This window comes from Mercurialis annua, linkage group LG4 (genome assembly GCF_937616625.2).
Source record: "Mercurialis annua linkage group LG4, ddMerAnnu1.2, whole genome shotgun sequence".
Classification (NCBI taxonomy): domain Eukaryota; kingdom Viridiplantae; phylum Streptophyta; class Magnoliopsida; order Malpighiales; family Euphorbiaceae; genus Mercurialis; species Mercurialis annua.
In genome coordinates this window covers 17,317,325-17,341,557 of record NC_065573.1, presented here as the reverse complement: position 1 = coordinate 17,341,557, position 24,233 = coordinate 17,317,325, and the positions used below count along the sequence as shown (strand labels likewise).

At 36.9% G+C, this 24,233-nt stretch overlaps 1 non-coding gene and 1 pseudogene across 1 annotated transcript; one reads left to right on the top strand and one right to left on the bottom strand.

The window, feature by feature from the left end:
- Positions 1–2,529: 2,529 nt before the first annotated feature.
- On the bottom strand, positions 2,530–23,575 carry LOC126678373 (N-acetylglucosaminyl-phosphatidylinositol biosynthetic protein gpi1-like; annotated as a pseudogene).
- On the top strand, positions 14,833–14,939 carry LOC126679674 (small nucleolar RNA R71). Its single transcript, XR_007640960.1, has one exon. It is a non-coding gene; the product is annotated as a small nucleolar RNA R71 (small nucleolar RNA).
- Positions 23,576–24,233: the final 658 nt, after the last annotated feature.

Here is a 24,233-nt window from a genome sequence, read left to right as displayed (position 1 = left end):
GTCATGAGACCAACGGGTACGGTGGCTCTCCACCCTCAGGTTATCCCTACACAAAACCCTAACAATATATACCAACCCTCGCAACTCACCAAGCATACAAACCTCAGGTCAAACTCATCAATTAATTGCATCTCAACATCATTTTTAGGCTCAATTCATTTAACATTAACACTTGAATATGAACAGCCATAAACCTCTGAAACCTCTAGTATAAGTTCAGTTTCTTACCCTGATATGATACTACAGATGAGTAGACACTCCTTTCCTCTTTCTATTGCCGTAAAAATTGCTCAATTCCGATATCAAACGAAGAATCTACAAGGTTTCAAAGATTTTGGCATCAAAACTCAATCCTTACAACATCAATCATAAAAAACCCTAACTCTCAGACACCCTAACCAAAATTCATCATCCTTACCTTAAATTGATGTAGTAGAGCATCTCTCTCTCGTTCCGTTGCCGCAAGAATTACGCAAATCGGACGAGAAACAAAGCTTCTGGGTGGATTTGAAATTTTGGCATGAAGAAATCTCAAGGAAGAAGAAGACTCTCATATCTCAACCTAAACTAAAATCTGAAAATCTGATTTAAATGAATAAATATTCATATCCAAATGGCTTTTATAGTCTTGGATAAATTTTCTTTTGATCCTTGAAATGGCCACCTCCTTTTACTTCATTTTCTAACTTTTCTTTTATCCGATTCAGTTCATTAATTATTTAATCATTCGAACTCGATAAATTCCGTATTATTTATATCCAAATAAATAATATTATTCCGCTACCTCATTATTTTATTTTCCGATAATATATTTTATTAGATTTTGGTTAAAACGCTCAAATTTCACTTCAACACTTATCTCTCATTTTCTTACTTTTCTGTTTATTTATTTTTTCCATAAATATCGATATCCATATAATCAATATTAATAATGATTCTTGTTACTAATCCGTTAATTATATTTTCCGAGAATTAAAATAATATTTTCCAATTCGGAAATTAAACTTGACTTAATTCTATATTTCCTTACGACTTTCTTTAGTCCCGTTTCCATTTCTTTTCATAAAATTGTAATATCCAATTTTTCTTATTGGAATTCCAAAATCGACCTACTCAAGTCTTTTGCTGTTTATTTCCTACGATAATATTTTAGCCGTGTCACTTTAATTTCTAAAAAAATGAGACACTTGCTCCCTTTTAGCAATGTCAAACTTACAGGGTATTACAGTATACTAAAAGTATACAAATGGTATACTATATATATATATAATATAATATAAATAAATTAAAAAATATACAAAAATACTAATAGTATATCGTCTTTATGTGTGGATCTTGAAGATCTGGGTTTATTTGCGTGTGGATTTCGTTGGGAACTCTTAGAACATAATTTTAGTGATGAATATTTAGAAAAGTTCATTCTATATTTAAGAAAATAATAAAAATAAGACTAAATCATTTACAACTATAAGAAATGTACATATTAATCCTCGGGTAATAAAAATGATTTTTTCTAGGAAAAAATAGATTAAGCAAAAAAATTCAAATATAAAAAACATACATAATCTTAAAAGATACTAAAACAACGGATTTTTTGACATTTTGAACCAGTTTTAAAAATAAAAAGACACAACACAAATTTTAATGTTGATATAAAATGGTTGACAGTAGTCGTATGCGGCAGCGGAGGAAAGATGACGGTAGGGAAGGTTACAGAGAGAGACATGTGAGAAATTTAAGATTTGAAAAGGAAAAAATTGATGAAAGAATGATGGGTGTTGGGTTACATGGAAAAATGCTTTACAACCCTCCTATTTAACCTACCTTATTTAACTCATCTTATGTGGCAATATTTCATTCGCCAATACCTTTTTAAAAGTGTATATCTCAAAAAACAACTTTTAAGACATCCATTCTTTTTATGCCATATAAAGTGGATTAAGTAAGGTGAGTTAAATAGGAGGGTTATATAGCATTATTCAGGTTACATGTCAAGTTTTAGTCTCATTTATAGTCATATGTTTGTCATGATATTTAAATATGTGCGTAATGTAAAATGTTTTGAAATTTCCGTAATACATGCAAAACAATTTGGTGAAAAAGTGTTGTCCCAAATTAATAATAGACACGCGTATTTGTGGAATTATTTTCTCCTTTTTTAATATTTTTCAATTTTTTCCTTATCTGTTTAGTACAACAAATGCATGATAAAACAACCAAATATTGTCAAAGATGCACATACTAAAATATATGTTCAACAATATCCTCCAAATTTTTAGTGCAAAAATGAATTGAAGTTGCAGAATTCACAAGCTCTAGTCTAACACTGAGGGTACCAATGATTGACCTAAGTGACAATCATTGCGTTGTGGTGCATGAAAGAATTGAGTTATAGCGGAGGTACCAATATTCCTTGCCTGGTATAATCATACATGGTATATCGAAGGAAGTCATGTTCCGAAAGTGGATAAAGTTTTGACAAAATAAAAGTAAAATATGCACAAGAGGGACATAATTAAATCTAAAATCTCATGAACGCACAAAACTCAAAACTCAAGAGAAGATCTTGTTATAGTGAGGCAAGACGAGTTCTCCTGCAATTTATATTTTTTTTTAAAAGTTATCTCAAAATGCACAACCCAAAGTAATAAGTACTAAGGGGTCGTTTGCTTTATCATTCGGAATCGGAATAGGAATGGAAATGTGAATGAGAAAGAATTAGAATGATTGTTTTCATATCTTGTTTGGTTCAATAAATTAGTATAGGAATCAGAATGGGTAAGAGTGTAATTTTTTTTAAAATATTATTTATTATATTTAGATAAAAAATTATTTTTTTAATTATTTTTTATTAATATTTTTAATATTTTTAAAATATATTTTTTATTTGTCTAAAAAAATTATTTTTTTCAAATATTTTTTTACAAAAGAATATTTATTTTTTAAAAAATATTTTTTATTTTATAAAAAACATTAAATAAACATTAAAAAAGATTAATTTTAATATTTTATATTATTATTTATTATTAAAACATTAGTTAAATTTTAATTCCCATAGGAATGGAAAGTCCATCTATTTCATGGGGGTAGGGAGAATGGATGATTCCCATTGAAGGGTAATCTCATTCCCATTACCTAGTGATTTTAGATAAAACAAATATAAACAAAGGGAATCATCCATTCCCATTCACTTTTTCTTTTTTGACGAACCAAACGTCCCCTAATTATGTCTTTTCTTGTATCATTTTCCTCTACCGATTTAGGTAATTTTTGGGAGATTCTTAGATAGACTCAGTCTACTATGTCATCAGTGGACTAACCTATCACATTATGACACGTCATTAAAATATATAGTGACACTATCGTAATTTTGTTTATTACCTTTTTACACTTTTAAATAGTAATACTACGATAGTACCATTTTTTTTAATGACGTGTCATAATGTAATAAGTTTAGTTCATAAATGACGTGGTGGATTGAGTCTACCTAAAAAATTATCTAATCTTTGCTATTTTGCAGTTTAGTTCAATCCAATTCGGTTCCATTTGAACAGCTTGCACGCCCCTACTGAGAAAAGAAAACTCCTTGAGTTCTATCAATATATTGATAGAGAAGGCATTGAACTAAAAATTATTCAAGGTCATAACTAAGCTCAAGAAGTTATTGTGAAGGGCTGAAACCGCAATATTATATCTCTTTTCAGCTGCATCCTTCTTCGTTTGTGAATTATCAAATGATGAATCAGCCTTGTCATGAGATATAATCTTCAGAGAACCGCCACGACAAGAAATAATTTCAAACCATATCCCAGAGGGAAATCTTCTCCGCCTCACCAACCAAAGTAGAATTGCTATAAGGTTTCCCATGAATCAATGAAATAGTAACCTCAAAGAATACACAAATAAAGGTGATGATTGTGTTCAAAATAGTAAAGAAGATGTAGAAAACAGAGGTTGCTGGTAACAGAAGTAGAAGCGGTGTAAACAGAAGAGATCCAATCCAACAGTATGTTGCTTCACGGTATAGTCATAGCTATCTAATCCATGACGGAGAGGATTCCACTTCCGACCCATGTCAATAGTTCAGTAACTCTGTAAATAATTTGCACTAAAGAAAACAACTCACGACTATATCGAACAATGAATGTTTTGATTAATTCGTCCAAAATCTAGCGTCTAGCAAAAGTAACAAATAAAAGTCCATCCCTCTAGGTTCCATCTTCCGACTAGCAGCATTACAACCTCAGATCTCACTAAATATAATTATCACTAACCAAATGAAAATAATTATAATTAATAGAGGTAGCATGTATAATGGAAGAACTAGGATCATTCTTCATAAACTCAAGCATGACTAGCATTTTTCAAAAAAATAAATTCATTAAAAGACAAAGGCCATTCTCTCCAAGTAGCAATGCAATCAGAAACCACCAAAGTTACATTAACAAGCATGACGGTGACATCAACTGCAAAAAATTAGGCTGTATGGTTGTCCGGATCACAAACGCGTGTTTCAAAATTTAACCACGACCATACTTTTTACTAGATTGCATACTTAACAAAGACGGACAAATTCTCTTCTTGAGCAGGAAGAATAGCATTATGGAGATGGAGCCTTCCATTGTAAAATGAACAGCACTGTGAAATATTAACTTTATAGTCTATAATGCTTATTAGATTCATTTAGAAGTTAAGACCAATTTCCAAACATCTCCCACAAGTTTTAGGTTTTCAATGGAGAAGAAGCCTCTCATGGATTTGATTGTTAAAAGAAGGAAACTCTTTCTAGCTTTTGAATTAAGCAACAAAATCTTCTAGCATACTAGTTGTGTGTTGGCAAAAATACGCAAGCGTACGTAGCCAACTTGTAATACAGACTATGAAGTCCGGATATCGTACCCACAGAGAAAGCTCTAAAGACAACCAGTTAAGGAACTCGATTCGAATAGCCGAAAAGATAGTTTTTGTTTGTTGTGTAATTAAAAGACAAAAATTAACAATTGTAATTTAAAGTGAACTAAAGCTGTAATTCAAATGGTGTTTTAACAATAATGGGAAAAGCAGGGATTATTAATCTTCGTTATGCTGTTTACTTGATTCGGGTTATGGATTGTATTGTTCTGATGAGGTTCGAACTAATCTAAGGCACCTAAAATTCTCTCTCGAGCAATTACAGGCAAAAGCATTAAACTCACTAATACTAGGTTAATTATTCACTCTCGCACAATGATTAACCTATGTATAAATCAATTTAATAGTTGTTAAGCAAATTCAAAGAACCCGCACTCGTTAATTCACTCTTGCACAATTAACTCCTGCGTCCTTAATTATATTGTTCTATTCCAATTTTACACTCTCGATCTAAAACTAAAACAAATGGCATAGACTAAGTGATCAATTTAGGCTAAGCGTTAAGCACAATAATTAGAACCCATCAAGAACAAAAACCCATAAATCCAATTCAATTAGACAGAAATAATTGTGATTAATAATCCCCAACGAAGGGTTTAGTTAGCCATAATAATGAAATAACTAAAAACAATAATTAACGAATTCATTCTACGATTAAATAAATACTGAATATGAAATTAATATCAATCGTACCTTATTCGAAGTAAACTAATAATAAACAATGAAAATCCAGCGATAATAATGAAGAACGAATACTAAAACTGTAATAATCTATATTCTAATCTCAAAAACAAAGTCGCGAACCCTAATACAATGTTTAAGAAAGATATTTATACTAAGTCTTCTTGTAATCTTCGAGCTATATGAAATTCCCACAATACCCAGGTCTTTATTTATCGAAATCCACTTTCAGGGGGCCAAAAACGTCTTTTCAACAAGCAGGAGTCGTGGAGTGCACGACGTGCAAGGATTAAGGGCACGTCGTGCCCTTCATAAATTCCAACCGCACGACGTGCACAGCCAAACCGCACGTCGTGCGGTTCCAATTTTTTCAAGCACGTCGTGCTCAACGACGTGCACCCTCTCTTCAAAAGTTCTGGATGTTGGAATTGAAGTGCTCTCAACGTGCACTTAAGGCGCACGACGTGCACCACTAATTTTGTGCTGAAATGTTCTCGTTTCTTGCTCCAAACGCTTCCCGGCTCTCTCGTAAGTCGAAAATCGCTCTAATAAGCTCCAAAACCATCCATTTACGTGCATGTACCTGAAAGGCTTGGACATAACAATAAGAACCAAAACTGACATGATTTCAACATTAAATATGCAATAAAAAGACCTGAAAGTACCTAGAAAATAGGAGTATTTCTACTCCTATCAAACATCCTCACACTTACCTTTTGCTTGTCCTCAAGCAAATAAAGAACAATGCCACATTACCAATCACCAAACTTTGGCAGAATCCCAAAATTAAAGCACTTTCACAACCCCCCTAAATAATGAATCGATCAACACTAAACCTTTAAGCTAAACAACACTGCAAGAATAACATCAAATAACAACGCCTAGTGCCAAATCATGAATTAATAACACCGAGACTACACAGATACACTTATTAAAATATGATTTCTAAATTACATTGATCAAAAAGGGCAATCCAATCACTTCAAAAGCAACAAAAGAAACTTGAGCAAAAGAACAAAATCTCAAGCCTGTATAATGAAATCACCAAGTCACGCCTCATACGGTAGTATCTCGCACACAAGTGAAAAAGGTGTAGAAAATTAAGCTCTCACATCAATACATGTAATTTTGCCATAAGCTTGCATATAGTCCACAATTTCACTGCTAAGTTAAGTCAAACAAAAAGAATCAAAATGGACTTTTAAAGGGTTGTAATGGGGTATAGGTTAGGGTGTGGAAAAAGGTAAATAACATGATGAAAAATTACTTGACAGATCAACAACACAAACTAGAAACCATGTAAATAAAAACTTCAGCTCTTTCTTTATATCAATCTCTTTTTCCCTTTACTTTTCATGCCTTGACTTCTAATTTTCAGATTTATATCTTTTAAGCTCAACTTTTTTTCTTTATTTTTTTTTTCTTTGCTTTCTTTTTCAAGCTCTTTTTTATTTTTCGCTCTTTTCCTGAACTTCAAAAGGCAACACTAATCATATCAAACAAGAGATAATCACTCTAAAATCATGAGCTGAGGATGTTATACATCCTCACACTAGTTTTCTGCATATTCATTAATCTGTCAAGTCAAAATAGAGGTAGAAAAGAGGGAGATAAGAAATGGTAAAGTGTGTAAAATGTGTGTAAACAACAAAAAAAATACGGCTAAGGCTCAAATTGGTTAAACTAAGGGAAAATGGGTAGGCTATTTAAAGTGGTCTAAAGAATGGGTTATCCTGATTGCCATTTATCACTTTCAATTTATTCAACCTACAATGCAACTTTACTGCGGACGTAAGGCAAGTTCTAGAAAATCAACATGTATCGACTCACACCACAATGAAATGAGACATAAAAAGTATGCTCGATAAGGCTCAAAAATCTCACGAAACTGGGTAAACACAAGGTGATTTAAAATACAAACATGTTTAATTGCTCAAAATTTCAAAATTTACACAAGTGCTCCTGTCAAGATTGTCATGCCAAAATTCACAATATTCAGAAGAAAGAACATGTTTTTCAAAGTGCAAATTTTCACCTCAGTCCTATTAATTCATGCTGGCTAACTAAGCAAATGTTATTTAACTGTCATTCTCACAAAGTTGTTCAAACACAAAAGCAAAAATTAACCAACTCATTAAATAGGGGGAACGAAAACACTAAAATCCCAGAATTTCTGACATAGTAAAAATCATGGCATAGGCAACAAAATGACACAGGAAAGCGGTAAGTACAAGTAGCAAAATCTCCAACATGACATAGCATAAATACACCCCACGGGTTCACCATATAAAATAAACAGACTCCTAAAACATCCTACAAACAGACATAAAGTCAAAATAAAAATATAAATAAGAAAGAGAAAATACAGTTTCTCCCTACCCTCACACTAAACGATGCATTGTCCCCAATGCGATCATACTAAAAAAACACACATAAAACATAAAAGTACGATAAGAAAGAAAAAACATAAAGTAACATAAAGCAAGAAAAGTGAAAAAGAGAACAAAACACTCTAGTAGTCCTCCGGTTCTGGTGATGGTGAGTAGACAGGAGAAGGGTAGTCGCCACTCGGGTGAGTAGCCCGCATATGCGCCCTCTGCATGCGATGATGGTCTCGCTGCTCTCTAAGAATCCGCCTCTGCCTGTTCTCCATGCGCGTCTGCCTGGCTTCCATCTGCAGTCTCCAAGTACTCTCAGAAGATGGCTGTACCGGCTCCTCAAAACCTGGAGGACCCTCAGTAGCCTGAGTACCCTGGGCACTCTCCTGAACATACTCAGTCTGCTGCCCCTCTGTATCCTCATCCTGCTGCTCATCCTGATTATCTTCAGCTTCTGGCTGCTCAACTGCACCATATTTCTTCACCCATCTTGTCCTCTGATAGAAAGGGATAATCACATTGTTGTTATCCACCACATTGCACTTCTTCAGGTAGTCGATATCAATATGTTTCAGCTTTGGCTGATGTAGTGCTTCCCATTCTGCCTCTGTAGAATAAACCTGGAAACACTCAGCAATAGCACTCACAAGCAACCCCATACCCAGTGGACTCGCAGCTATCTGCTGCTGCATCTTCAGGACCATCTCTAAAATTCGATAGGACATGTTGATCCGTAAAGTATCGTCGTCAGGATGCAACAAAGCATAGATCACAATCAAATCATTATGGCCAATCTTGTTGGCCTCCTCAATTCCACAAATATTGTACTTGTACCACTTGAATGCTAGCAGTACAGAAACATCCTTGATCAAGTTAACTTTGGAATCCTTTAGAAAGACAGGCTCGCCAGACAATTCTCGCCACATCTGATCCCTTTGATACTCTGGAGGAGTAAGACGCATACCGCCACTACGCATCCCAAATGTGGTTCTCAACCACCTCATATCCAGAGTGTGACGTACCCCTCGCAGACGGAAACTGTACTCTGATTCTACATTACCCTTCCGCTTCAAAGTTGTGAAAAACTCTCTGGTCAGCTCTGTGTAAGTGTGATGGGAACTCTCACTCAACCCAAATAAACCCTATCGCTTCAAGTGACTGTCAAAAGCATCCTGCATATTCAGCTGAGCAAGAGTTGGTGCATCTATAATTTTACAGCCTAGCATTCTCCTCTTACTAATCACAGCATACCTCTCACCTTCCTCTACAGAATAAATAGGAAAGGGACAATCATACCTCGCAGCCATACTTGGCCGCTGTCTGCTACTTGAAGGTGCTGTGACTGGCGGAGGAATCTGTTCCGCAGCTGCTGTCCGTGATCGCCCCCTGCGGAGTTGTGCCACTGGTGGTTCAGGAGAACTATGAGTCCTCACTATGCTCGATTCCTCAGGATCAGTGTCTTCTTCCCCAAAATTAGGATTTTTAGACCTAAATGTCATTATGTGAAAATTGAGAATGAAACCTTAAGAAATTTGGAGGAGAAATCTATTTTAGAGGTAGGTTAGGTATAGGGAATGTTTAATTTTGGATGAATTTGAGGTAGAAGTGAGTGAATTGGGTTAGGGTTTTGTGTTGGGAATTTTCGGAATGAAGAGAGGGAAAAAGGGTTGTTCTTAAATTTGAGAATTATGGTGAAAAAGAGGCTGATTTCGCCATTTTAAGCCATTCTGCCCGTTCGGCGCACGACGTGCGGTGAAGCATTGCACGTCGTGCGGCCGCACGTCGTGCTTTCTTACCCTGCACGTCGTGCGGTAGCACGTCGTGCGATGAAGATGTGCACGACGTGCACTGCACCAAATCCTACATCAGTGCATCAATTCTTCCTGGACCTGCACAACACAAACACACCATACCGGGATTAATCTGAACGACAAAAAAAAAATCAAACACGACAAAACAAAATGAATAAATCAATACAAACACAATTGAAATTATAAAATTAAATCTACCTAATGCACAGAATAAAACCAAAATGCAATAAAACATAAATTATTTGAACTTTTCATCCAAATACCGCTTGTTTAAAGTCACTAGCGTTGACCGTATAGTACCTGACTCAGTTTGGAGCATCGAGAGTGTAGCACTCTCTTACTTCGTCCGTCAACGGACCTAAGTACGGCTTGCACCGCTGTCCATTGACTTTGAAAGTCTCTCCACTTGCACTTTCGAGCTCAATTGCGCCATGCTCAGCTACATGTCGCACCTTGAAAGGTCCGCTCCATCTCGACTTAAGCTTGCCAGGGAATAGACGCAAGCGAGAGTTGTACAGTAGCACATGACTGCCTTCTGTAAACTGCTTAGGCACGATATGAGCATCGTGCCATTTCTTGGTCTTTTCCTTGTACAACTTGGCATTATCATATGCCGACAAGCGAAACTCATCAAGTTCATTCAGTTGCAAGAGGCGCTTCTGCTTCGAGAGTCGAGGGTCAAAATTTAACTCTTTGATGGCCCAATATGCGCGATGCTCTAACTCCAAAGGTAAGTGACAAGCTTTCCCATAGACCAGTCTGTAAGGTGACATACCAGTTGGCGTTTTAAATGCTGTCCGATATGCCCACAACGCATCATCCAATTTTTGAGACCAGTCTTTGCGCGAGCTATTCACTGTCTTTTCAAGAATGCGCTTCAACTCTCTATTGGACACTTCAACCTGTCCACTAGTCTGAGGGTGATATGGAGTCGCCACTCTCATGGTATTTCCTCATCAGGGCGAAAAATTGTTGATTGCAAAAATGTGACCCTCCATCACTGATGATCGCCCGTGGCACCCCAAATCTATTGATCAATTTCTTCAGGAACTCCAGGACCACTTTTCCATCATTAGTGGGTAAAGCAGCTGCTTCCACCCATTTCGACACATAGTCGACACACACCAAGATGTACAAGTTCCCACATGACACAAGGAATGGTCCCATGAAGTCGATACCCCAGACATCAAAAATCTCGACCTCTTGAATAGAAGAAAGAGGCATCTCATCACGCCTTGATATATTGCAAGTTCGTTGGCATCTGTCACAGTGCTGCACAAAATCCCGCACATCCCTATGCAGTGTAGGCCAATAAAAACCACTCTCTAGGACTCGTGCTGCTGTCCTACCCGAAGCATAGTGACCCCCATAATCTGAAGAATGGCACTGAGTCATAATGGCCAACATTTCTTCCTCTGCAACACATCTCCGGATCATCTCATCTGCACAAACTCGGAATAGATATGGCTCATCCCACATATAGCGCTTAACATCAGAGAGGAACTTCTTGCGCTGGTGACTGTTCATGTCAGGAGGCATAATGTCGGTTGAGAGATAGTTGTCGAAGTCTGCATACCATGGATTCATCGTCTCCTTAATGAGCATAAGTGCCTAATCAGGAAACCGTTCATTGATGACTTCGCCTTCTATCACTGGCTCGGGAACCTCTAACCGCGACAAGTGGTCTGCTACCACATTCTCTGTGCCTTTCTTGTCTCTGATCTCCAAATCAAACTCTTGCAGGAGCAAGACCTACCGAATCAACCTAGGCTTTGCATCTTGCTTGGCAAAAAGGTATCGCAGCGCAGCATGATCAGTATAAATGATAACCTTTGAGCCAAGTAGATACTGCCTAAATTTATCCAGTGAAAACACTACAGCTAGCATTTCCTTCTCTGTGGTAGTGTAGTTCAGCTGAGCTCCTGTTAGAGTGCGACTCGCATAATAGATGACATGAAGCTTCTTGTCCTTCCTCTGCCCCAGAATGCTTCCCAAAGCCTGATCGCTCGCATCGCACATGATCTCAAAGGGCAGATCCCAATCTGGACTAGAGATGACTGGGGCAGTGACCAATGCTTCCTTTAACCTGAGAAAAGAAGCTAAACAGGCATCAGTAAACAAAAAAGGCGCGTCCTTGACACGTAAGGTAGTCAAAGGACGTGCTATGGAAGAAAAATCCTTGATGAACCTGCGATAAAAACCTGCGTGCCCGAGGAAGGCACGAACTCCTTTCACTGTGATTGGAGGTGGAAGCTTCTCAATCACCTCTGTCTTTGCCCTGTCAACCTCGATACCCTCTCTGGATATCTTGTGCCCCAAAACAATGCCCTACTTAACCATGAAGTGGCATTTCTCCCAGTTCAGCACCAGTTTCGTCTCTTCGCATCTCTGCAGGACTCGATCTAAATTTCGAAGACAACATTCGAAGGAGTCCCGAAGACTGAAAAGTCGTCCATGAACACTTCCATTATGTCTTCGATCATATCATTGAAGATCGAAGTCATGCACCTCTGAAACGTAGCAGGCGCATTGCAAAGACCGAACGGCATGCGGCGGTAGGCGAAGGTGCCATATGGACAAGTAAAGGTAGTCTTCTCTTGGTCCTCTTGGAAGATAATGATCTGATTGTACCCAGAGTAACCATCCAGAGAACAGTAAAAAGCATGTCCTGCCACTTGCTCTAGCATCTGATCAATAAAAGGAAGCGGGAAGTGATCCTTCCTAGTTTCAGCGTTCAGCTTCCTGTAGTCAATGCACACTCGCCACCCAGTAACAGTGCGAGTAGAAATCTGCTCCCCTTTTTCATTCTCTACGACTGTCATCCCGCCTTTCTTAGGCACACACTGAATTGGGCTCACCCATGAACTATCTGAAATGGGATAGATGATGCCCGCATCAAGTAGCTTTACAATCTCCTTGTGAACCACCTCCTTCATGTTAGGGTTCATCCGTCTCTATCTCTGCGCAGATGCCTTAGACTCATCCTCTAAATGAATCTGATGCATCACTATTGAAGGGCTGATCCCCCTGATATCTGAAATCTGCCACCCAATAGCCAAGATACGTCCCTTGACTACATCAATGACCCTCTGCTCTTGCTTCTTGGTGAGCTTGTTGCTGATGATAATTGGCAAAGTGCCATCAGCTCCCAAGAAAGCATATCGTAAATGTGCAGGCAAAGTCTTGAGCTCCACTTTTGGTGGCTTCTCTAAAGAGGGAGGAGTGATGTGCTTGTTCTTCAACAGTGGTTCGAGGACTGGTTCCTCTAAGTACTCCTCCCTTTCAGCATCTTCCTCTTTAATCGGTATAGACTGCATGATGTATTTATTTTCTGCTAGTTGTTCTTCTACTAACTCATCCACCATGTCTACCCGCATACATACACCTCCAGAATTTTGATGGCGTGTGATCTTTCTCATGTCAAACTCGACGCTCTCATCCCCAATCCTCAGAGTCAGCTTGCCATCATAAACATCGATATGAGCTCTGCCAGTGTTCATGAATGGTCGCCCCAATATCATCGGGCACTCCTTGTCCGCTGCGTAGTCAAGGACAACAAAATCCACAGGGAATATGAATTTGTTGACCTTCATTAGGACATCCTCCACAATCCCATGTGGCTTTTTCAGAGAGTGATCCACTAGCTGCAACATCATCGGCGTAGCCTGTACCTGTTGATCACCAAACATACTACGAAAAAGGGATAAGGGCATCAAATTAATACTAGCACCTAAATCGCAAAGGCAATTGACAGATTGCATGTTACCGATAGTACAAGGGATAGTGAAACTCCCTGGATCCTTAAGCTTGGTCGGTAGACTGCTCAATATGATTGAGCTGCAGTTTTCTGTCATCGGTACTGGTCCCTCTGCATCCCAACTCCGCTTGTTGGTGATGATCTCCTTGAGAAACTTTGCATAGTGCGGCATCTCTCTCAATGCGTCTGCCAGACTGATGTTAATCTGTAGCTTCTTGAAAGTTTCAAGAAATTTGTGAAACTTCCAAGTGTCCTGCGGCTTCTTTATTCTGTGTGGGAATGGCACCTTTGGCACAAAAGGAGGTGGTGAAGGTGGTTTAGCAACTACCTTTTCAGGCTCGCCACCCTCACACTGTTCCTTTTCCGCCTCGACTGTAGCACGTCCTGCATATGGATCATCCAGTGCTTTCCCACTTCTCAACGCAATAGCCTTGAGATGCTCTCTGGGGTTTTCCTCAGTAGTAGCTGGTAGTCCCCCTTGATTCCTGCTCTGCAGTGCTTTAGCTATCTGCTGATTCTGCACCTCAAGATTATGGATGGTGGCAGCATGATTTTTAAATGTCTGCTGCGTCTCAGTATCCTTCTTCATCATCATCTCCATCATCCTGTCAAACTTGCTATGGAGAGATTCGCCCTGCTCTCTCTGCTGAAAGCCAGGTGGATGCTGTGGCCTAACATTCTGATGTTGGAAATTCCCTTGGTTCTGGAAGTTCCCATGATTCTGGAAGTTGCCCTGATTATGTTGTGGGCTTTGTCCTCCTTGGAAACTTGGACCTGCCTAATTGTTGGCATTACCCCCATTATCGTTCCATGAGAAGTTCGGCTGATTCCTCCAGCCTGGGTTGTAAGTAGCAGCATATGGATCATTACCCTGTCTCTGTCCTCCCACGAAATTGACCTGCTCATTAAAAGCTTGTCCCATCACATAGCATTCACTTGACACATGAGTAGGATCTCCACATACTTCACAGCTACTTTGAACTGCAGCAACATTTCCCATATTCATCCCTGCAGTTTGCCTCATAAGAATATCCACCTGAGCCTGCAATGCAGCATTCTTTGCTTTCAGACTCTCCACAGCCGGATCAGCGGTGACTGCCCTTACTCCTTTCTGCGCCGGTACTCTTGCCTTTCATTCGGCCAAGTACACCCATTCATGGCCATCTCATCTAATAAAGAGAATGCTTCATCAGTTGTCTTCCTCATCAGTGACCCGCCTGCAGCTACATCTATAGCGCTTCTGCCCAACTCAGTGGATCCATTGTAAAAGTTCTGGATCAGATTTTCCCTGGTGATGTGATGATGGAGAACTTTCCTCTACATCTCCTTGTATCGCTCCCAAGCTTCATGTATTGATTCTCCATCATGTTGTTGATAGAGCATAATATCCCTTGTCAACTTCGCAGTCTTCGCCATGGAGAAGTACTTGTGCATGAAAGCTTTTGCCAAGTCTGGCCAAGTGTTCACACCTGCTCTAAGTAAAGCATGAATCCATTGTTTCGCCTTATCCCTCAGAGAAAACAGGAATAGGCGCAACCATACTTCATCTTCAGTCATATTGCTGATCTTGAAAGTACAACACACCTCTAGGAAATTTGCCAGATGTGCATTCGGGTCTTCAGTAGGCAGACCATAGAACTGACAACGAGCCTCTAAAAGCTGGATGAAACTTGTCTTGATTTCATAGTAAGGTGTAAGCACAGGATGAGCAAAGTAACCGTGAGTAGTGTTGCCAACATTTGGCTGAAAGAATTCCATCAAAGTCGGTGCTCTCTGCCCATCATTATTCTGGCCTTGTGCATTCTGCGGATTTTGCTGGTTTTGATTATGCGGGATCACTCTGTTATCACCTGCATTGTTGAATCCAGGAGGAACATCATTTTCGTTCTCCATATTGAGATTCCTTTGAGTTGAGTGTGTTGATTTTCTGACACTGCGCTCAAAGGTAGTGAGGTCTTGCTGAAACGGTTCTAACGACAGTCCCTTGCATCGTGTATTATGCATACACTAAGAAAAGAATACCTGAAACAACACAATCAACAAACCACACGCGTAAAACAGAAAAAAATAAAGACTAAAACAAGCCAAGCAATCCTAACTTAGTTGTTAAAGATATGCTTTCCCCGGCAACGGCGCCAAAAACTTGTTGGTAAAAATACGCAAGCGTACGTAGCCAACTTGTAATACAGACTATGAAGTCCGGATATCGTACCCACAGAGAAAGCTCTAAAGACAACCAGTTAAGGATTTCGATTCGAATAGCCGAAAAGATAGTTTTTGTTTGTTGTGTAATTAAAAGACAGAAATTAACAATTGTAATTTAAAGTGAACTAAAGCTGTAATTCAAATGGTTTTTTAACAATAATGGGAAAAGCAGGGATTATTAATCTTCGTTATGCTGTTTACTTGATTCGGGTTATGGATTGTATTGTTCTGATGAGGTTCGAACTAATTTAAGGCACCTAAAATTCTCTCTCGAGCAATTACAGGCAAAGGCATGAAACTCACTAATATTAGGTTAATTATTCACTCTCGCACAATGATTAACCTATGTATAAATCAATTTAATGGTTGTTAAGAAAATTTAAAGAACCTGCACTCGTTAATATACTCTCGCATAATTAACTCCTGCGTTCTTAATTATATTGTTCTATTCCAATTTAACTCTCTCGAGCTAAAACTAAAATAAATGGCATAGACTAAGTGATCAATTTAGGCTAAGCGTTAAGCACAATAATTAGAACCCATCAAGAACAAAAATCCATAAATCCAATTCAATTAGACAGACATAATTGCGATTAATAATCCCCAACGAAGGGTTTAGCTAGCCATAATAATGAAATAACTAAAAACAATAATTAACGAATTCATTCTACGATTAAATAAATACTGAATATGAAATTAATATCAATCGTACCTTGTTCGAAGTAAACTAATAATGAACAATGAAAATCCAGCGATAATAATGAAGAACGAATACTAAAACTGTAATAATCTATATTCTAATATCAAAAATAAAGTCGCGAACCCTAATACAATGTTTAAGAAAGGTATTTATACTAAGTCTTCTTGTAATCTTCGAGCTATATGAAAGTCCCACAATACCCAGGTCTTTATTTGTCGAAATCCACTTTCAGGGGGCCAAAAACCTCTTTTCAACAAGCAGGAGTCGTGGAGTGCACGACGTGCAAGGATCAAGGGCACGTCATGCCCTTCATAAATTCCAACCGCACGACGTGCACAGCCAAACCGCACGTCGTGTGGTTCCACTTTTTTCAAGCACGTCGTGCTCAACGACGTGCACTCTCTCTTCAAAAGTTCTGGATGTTGGAATTGAAGTGCTCTCAACGTGCACTTAAGGCGCACGACGTGCACCACTAATTTTGTGCTGAAATGTTCTCGTTTCTTGCTCCAAACGCTTCCCGGCTCTCTCGTAAGTCCAAAATCGCTCTAATAAGCTCTAAAACCATCCATTTACGTGCATGTACCTGAAAGGCTTGGACATAACAATAAGAACCAAAACTAACATGATTTCAACATTAAATATGCAATAAAAAGACCTAAAAGTACCTAGAAAATAGGAGTATTTCTACTCCTATCAAAGAACATATGTCAAACATGACATCACTCTCACAAATTATGCAACAAATAGTGTAAGATGGTGTTATATTAAATTTATTTCAAATGTAAGCTAATTAACAAACAGCTCCAACAAGTTTAAAATTTCTATCTCAACATTCAAAAATTGATCCAAATTCCAAACAGGAAGATCTATAGGACATACCCGAACACATACTTCACAAGCAATGTATTTATCAAATTCAAAATGGAAACATGCTATTGAGCTCTCTCTTTAAAAAATAATAATAGCTTGTAGAATTCAAAAAATAATTAAAAAGGATAAATGTGAAAGATAGTGAAAAAGAATTATGACATGCATCCTAATCATTAAATCACATACAGAGAAATAACCTACAAAATCCTAGGCGCGGTTTTCAAACTCAACAGCTTTAAGCCTAGTATAACTAATAAACGTAGCCTAGTTCCCCTCTAACTACGAGTCAAACCACAACCACTTGACCACAACCCCCTTTCAAACACTCAAGAATAGATCAGGGTTTACCTGAAAAGACGCCAAAAGGCAGCTAATGCCTGAATCTGCCATGAGTACAAGAGTGACATTGCACAATGAAGAGTTGACACATGGAAGGTTGCTAGAGTAATTGTGTCCATCACCAAAGCGGCAAGAGTGGTCACTCCAAAAATAATACTCCCTCCGTCCCGTAAAGATAGAAAAAGTAGCTCTTTCACAAGAATTAAGAAAGTAGTTTATTATAGGTAATTTGTGATAATTTTCCTAAATTGTCCTTTTAATTTCTTGAAATAAATCATAATTAATTAGTGATTCACACAACCCAAAGCCACTATATAAATAGTAGCCAATAGAAATTTAGATGCATAAAAAGCAAACATTGAAACTTTAAATCAATTAATGTTAATATAAGGATATTTTAATAATTTTATAGTTAACTAACACTACTTTTTCTATCTTTGTGGGACAAAAAAAGTAGCTACTTTTTCTATCTTTACGGGACGGAGGGAGTACCAAATACAGCAAGTCCTTGAATGAAATAAATCAAGAGAGAACCAACAATGATCCGGAGGGTAGACCAAATCTGTATTGCATTGAGAGAAATCATGCCAAGTACTCCTGCCAGCTCCGTATTCAACTTAAAACTTGTCGGTACTCCCATCAACCACACACATATCCTGAACGTAAAAAAACTCATTCGTAGCATCTCTAGCAAATGTAGAAAGCCATAAGCAAGAAGATTCTGCATTGAATAACAATGGCAGATTGGCAAGCCAAATAAATTGCCTAAAAGAAGATCAACAACTAAACTTGACCACATGGAATGTCTAAGAAAAGCAGCATTCTCTGCAAATTTCACACATGATTGTGACCTGAAATTAAGAAAACATTAAGACAAAGAAGAATATTTAGAACACTCTTAGAACAAATAAAGAGAGCAGAATTTGAGCATATATTAAGGATATAATCAGATGGCAAAAAAAATGATAATACCATGACTACAGTAATATTTTATGCACCTTCTTATGAAGTCGAAAAGAAGATGGATTGGTAATGAGTGGAAAAATATAGGTTTAAGTTCACAATTTGACTTTAAGGGTATACAACACTCAAAAAAAATGAACTTGCATTATCACTAATCAAAAGTTTTATCAAATTCCCAGGGTAACAATTTGAAGAAGAAAAAAGTCAATTACACAACCAATTACAATTAATCAATTCCAACAAAATGTACTCCAAATTAAAATGCATTTGACACTTAACATATGAATAAAAACCGCATTCCAATCACCTAAGTCCATTGTCTTGAAGAAAAACAGGCCAATTTGAGATCTGACAACAGCGGATCTGGATATTTGTACATGTAGCACAGAATATCTTTGCCAACATTTTAAATATCTCTAATTTCAAGCCCATTAGTGAAATGTTGTAGATTAACTGGAGAGTGACATAGAAAATAGTGGACACTGATGCAGCAGAAATGGCAAATAAATGCCACATTGTCACGACCCAAAATATTGAGCCGCAACCGGCGCTAGGGAACGGGAGTGGTAGCTCTGGAACCCGTAGCAAGCCTCATTTCGCTATTGATTTTTTGTAAATAATAATAAATACATTAAATAACGGAAGCAACAAATATATATATATATATATATATAACACATATATATAAACATTTACACTAACTGTTTTGTTAACCTCGCGGACTCTCGTTACCGTAACCCGTACGAACTGGCCTCGCGGTACTATATACATCAGTTAGTGTCTCAGAACATGTCACCGGCATCTGGGGCCGTGAACCACATATAATACACGTAGCCTATAAAAATATAAACAAGACCGCACGTAATATGTAGACTCAAAATGTACTACTGTCTAGGCTACGACTCTGTCAACACGGGACCACTACTGCAGCATTCACAGAAGTCAGATACTAAACATATACAATTGACTTCTGGACTTCAAAATTGGCCTCTAGCTAGGTTCACATACTAAGTACCTAAAAGACATCAAAGGTGAGGGGTCAGTATTTGGAAAAATACTGAGTGAGTTGACATTTACTAATGGTATTAATATAAAAACATAGCATCGCATTTCAAGAAAACAATAAAACATATAAACATGTATTCGATCCATACGAAACTAATATCCTAGCATGCGACACATCTCTCGAATAATCATGTATCATTCAACCCAATCGTACATTTCAAGTTGTGAGTCCAACTCACTGGTGGGCCCAACCCACTAGATACGGGAACTTCCAGACTACACCGTAGCCGAGTTCACTCTCGTATCGAATTCATATCGAATCATACATATCCAATCACTTCTCAAATGCAAACACACTAGACTGACTCAATACTGGTGATCACACAGCCTATTGACACCCAATAGGTAGCTAGTTTCTTTGGATTGCATACTAGTTCTCGTATATAGAAATTAATAAAGCATATAACATTTCAATCAATTATATATAATGCGATGCGTGTAAACAGTATATATATCTATATAAAATAACTTTAATATATAATACACGAAAGTAAAATACAACTCACAGTGACCGCAATCCAATCAATAATGTGGTCGACGAAATGATATGCCCTCGCTGTCCCACGTCTACTGACCTCTCTGCTCGCTGACACGTCTGATAAATAATTTATGTTTAATGATTAGACGTTAATCTCGTATTCCTATACGTATAATACTTTTAAGTTTTAGGGTTTAGTTTCATTTCGATGAAGTTTCAAGGAGTTTTCAGGACAATGCGCAGGTGCTGCCTGCACACTGACACTGTTTAGTAAAAAGACGATCTCTCCTAATTGAACCGTTGGATCGAGATGAAATTTGACAGAGGCGTTCCTAAGAGGCAAATCTATAAACTGACCGTTGGGATTTTGAATCTGCCACGTTTTGGGTAGTGTGCGAACGCACACAATGAGTGTGTGAACGCACACTCTAAAACTCAGGGAGTGTGCGAACGCACACTCAATGTGTGCGAACGCACACTCGTGACAGCCCCCGGAAAGTTGTTTTCCGAGGCTTTTTAATCATCCCAACATGCTATACATTCAACTATACAAAACCCGCATCCCGGTTTTCATTAAAACGCTATAATAACTTCAAAAACGTTAAATTCAAACTTAATATCTAATCTTACAAAAACAGCCCCAAAACCTACTGTTTTCGCACCATATATCAACCTCTTACCTCGTTTTGATGCCCGAAGAGGATAGAGCCTTCAATTCCCAAGAGATCGCCGTAAAAATCGCTCGAATCGGACGTCGAACGGCGAAACGGCGGCGAAACGACGATATCGATCGATTTCTCTCCATTTCTCTCGAACTCTCTCTGCCTCTCTAATTCATATTTTCTTTCTTTATATTTCTTGGCTAAAGTGCCATTTTGATCCTTGTTCTTTTTGTTTATTATTATTTATCTTTTGAACTTTTCTTTTATTCAATTTAATCCATAACTAAATCAATAACTTCTTAAATTATTACCTTTACGTATTATTTATATCCGATAAATAATACAAAGCTCGATATCAATATTTTCCCGTCAAAACCTAAAATTTCCATTTTCAACACCAAGTGGCTAAATTACCACTTTGGTCCCTGTACCTTATTTTGTACCTTTCTTGACATTTTTTTCCTTTTAATTCCAATTCTAACTTTTGAATTGAAATATAATATTAAATTTTCCGCACTAATCTTTTACAAAACCGACCTACTAAAACTTATTTATCTTAATTTTATCGGAAAACTTTCCGATAACGCCACTCTGGCGAGTCCAAACTGGACACGTGGTCCAATTAGATAATTAAAAATTTTGGGGTATTACACACATAAAGGTAGAACACCTGAAAAACCTCAAGAAAGGTCATGAAAACTTGCATGAAGCAAGTTACATATGAATAGATGACTGAAAAACAAGCAAATGATCTCTTAGAGTCCATGTTTTTGTCAACAACTATCTTAGCAGCAGTAGCCGCACAGTTGATTGCCACAATTACAGTATCCTATAAATGAAATTAAAAGAAAATAGCTTAAAATATTCAGCATAAGCTTTCCAATTTTTCCCTGTAATCCATCAAGTTGATGGCACCCACAACTACTTCCTCCATAATTTTGTCTGATTATATCTTTGTCCATTTGTTGCTGAAGTAATGCCATTAATGCTTCTCCAGTTATCTTCTTCCATCCTAACCTTTAACATTTTTTCGATACTATACCCTGACCTAGCAAAGCAAAAACTGATTTATTCTGTAGAAACACGGGCATCTTCCTATTTGTATCGGATAGGATCTCCTGTTCAAAGTAATAATCAAAATCTGTAAGATATATTCATCAAATCAATGTCTCTTCAAACAGACAGTTAAAATTCCAATAAACACACAACAAAAGATCTACCAATAGATCAGAATTGGAATAAAGACGTCATCAACTCTTATCATTTGTTTGCACCCTCCTTTTTCTAAGTAACATTTCTCGAACAGTTAAAATTCAATTTAAACTAAGTTTACACTTAATTATATATCAGTAGAAACTTGATTTAAACTAAGTTTAGAGGAATTTAAAACAAAGCCTATTGCATTGGTATTCTCGATTGCCAGTATCTAACTCTAAGCCCCCCATAACGCTAAAAAGACGTCAAATTTCTAATGCTGACATACTAGCTAAAAATTTGCATATGTGGATTAGTATAAATGTTCAACAAACAGTGATTTAAAGGCTTAATTACTTAAAAAAACTTTTACCTTTAATTTTTTTTCGTTTATACCAATTTGCCAAGAAATGAAAGTTGGTTACCGACATTGCCAAGTTTAAAAGTTTATTTTGTAATTGCAAATTAGGTCAAAGTTGGTGTATGAATTTGCATTTAATCCTAAATATTATCTGCATATTTGAGTTACTATTTATTAAAGGTTTGATTGCGTCAAAAAAAATGTTTTGCTATTTCAAAAATTGTCTAAATCTTTCAAATATTGTAAATATGTCACAATTTTTGATAGATTTATTAAAAATACATCTAAGTTTTCAAAATTGATTTGATTGTGCCTATATGACAATTGAATGTGTATTTTTTTTTAAAGTTCCAAATTAGGATACCATGTATCAATTTTAGAAATAGTACGTCGACAGTTATTTGAAAATTTGATAGTTTTTCAATTAATTGACCAAATTAAAATAAATTATAATTTTTAAATTTTATAAATGTTTCAATATATATATAAAATCTTATCGTTCTATTTAATTATTTTTACTCAGTTTTTATTTCACCTTTTTATTATATATATATCAATATAAATGTTTTGAAATAAATAGGCAATTCCTTTCTATTCATAAAATATATTTTTGCGGGTAGATTTTAAAAAAGATATGGATGAAGAGTATTGAAAAAAATAAACTTATATATAATTCATTTGAAATTTACCACAAGTTAAAAAAAATTCGTGGCTTTGGATTCAAAAATTATATTTTTATTTTGGTACAATTTAAGTTAAAAAAAAAAATTCATCATATTTCTATGAATGGTGACAAATATTGATATTGCATTGCAAAAGTTGATTTATTTTTTAGAAAATTGTAAAAAGAAATGAAATTTAATCAATTTAAAAGTTGTGATAAAATAGTTAATATTTTTTATAATTTAAACATTTGACCATTGTCTAACATAATATTTTTAAATGAAATAAATCTAGTATGAAAAATATTATAAAAAATATTATAAAAAATATTAAAAAAATATTACCATATTGATCTCGCGCATTTGCGCGGGATACGACTAGTGAATAAAAGAATCAACGGGGTTTTTCTAATACCTGGAGGCAAGATTGGCAGCTGGATAGCGAAGCCGCATCGGAAGAAATGAACCAATCAAACAATAAATGACTTGAAGAAGATGGCTCACTCTCTGGCCACCAAATCCGACACTTTCTTGTCATTTTTTTTTTCAGTTTCCCTCTGGTTTTCAGTACATGAATTAATAGCAAACTAGCTGCACATAATAGCACTAAATCTCACACTTATATTATAGCATTACATAAATGAAGAGTAATTTGCATGAATTAGAATATTAAAAACGCGATGGCTCTACGCCTTCCTCTCCCTAAACCTCAGGTAAGCCCTAACCCTAGCTTTCACACCCATGAATTCCCTGGCCTTCCCCATGCAAATAATCAGGAACAACACCCCGCAAACAACCAATGACTACCGCTGAGTAATCAGCAGCTGGTAATCTATTTTGAGAACTATCCAAGAACATGGCGATATCATGATTTGGAGAAGGTTTTTGCCCGTTATGGTGTCATGGGTAACGTTTCTTTGGCAACAAAGCTAACGAAGAGGAACTGCTGTTTTGGCTTTCTGCGACCTAGAATGAATAAGGATTCCACTTGGATTTTGTCTCAATTGAACATGATTGATATTGGAAAGTTTAAGCTGAGGGCGTATATCTCTAGGTTTCCCTCTAAGGTTAATTCTCAACCTATAAGGAAGACCAGTATGGTTCAACAGCCTGTAAAGGCTGTGCAGCAGACATTGAAGACGGTCATGATCCCGTCCATAAGGGATAATAGATCATATGTTCAGGTAGTTGCAGAT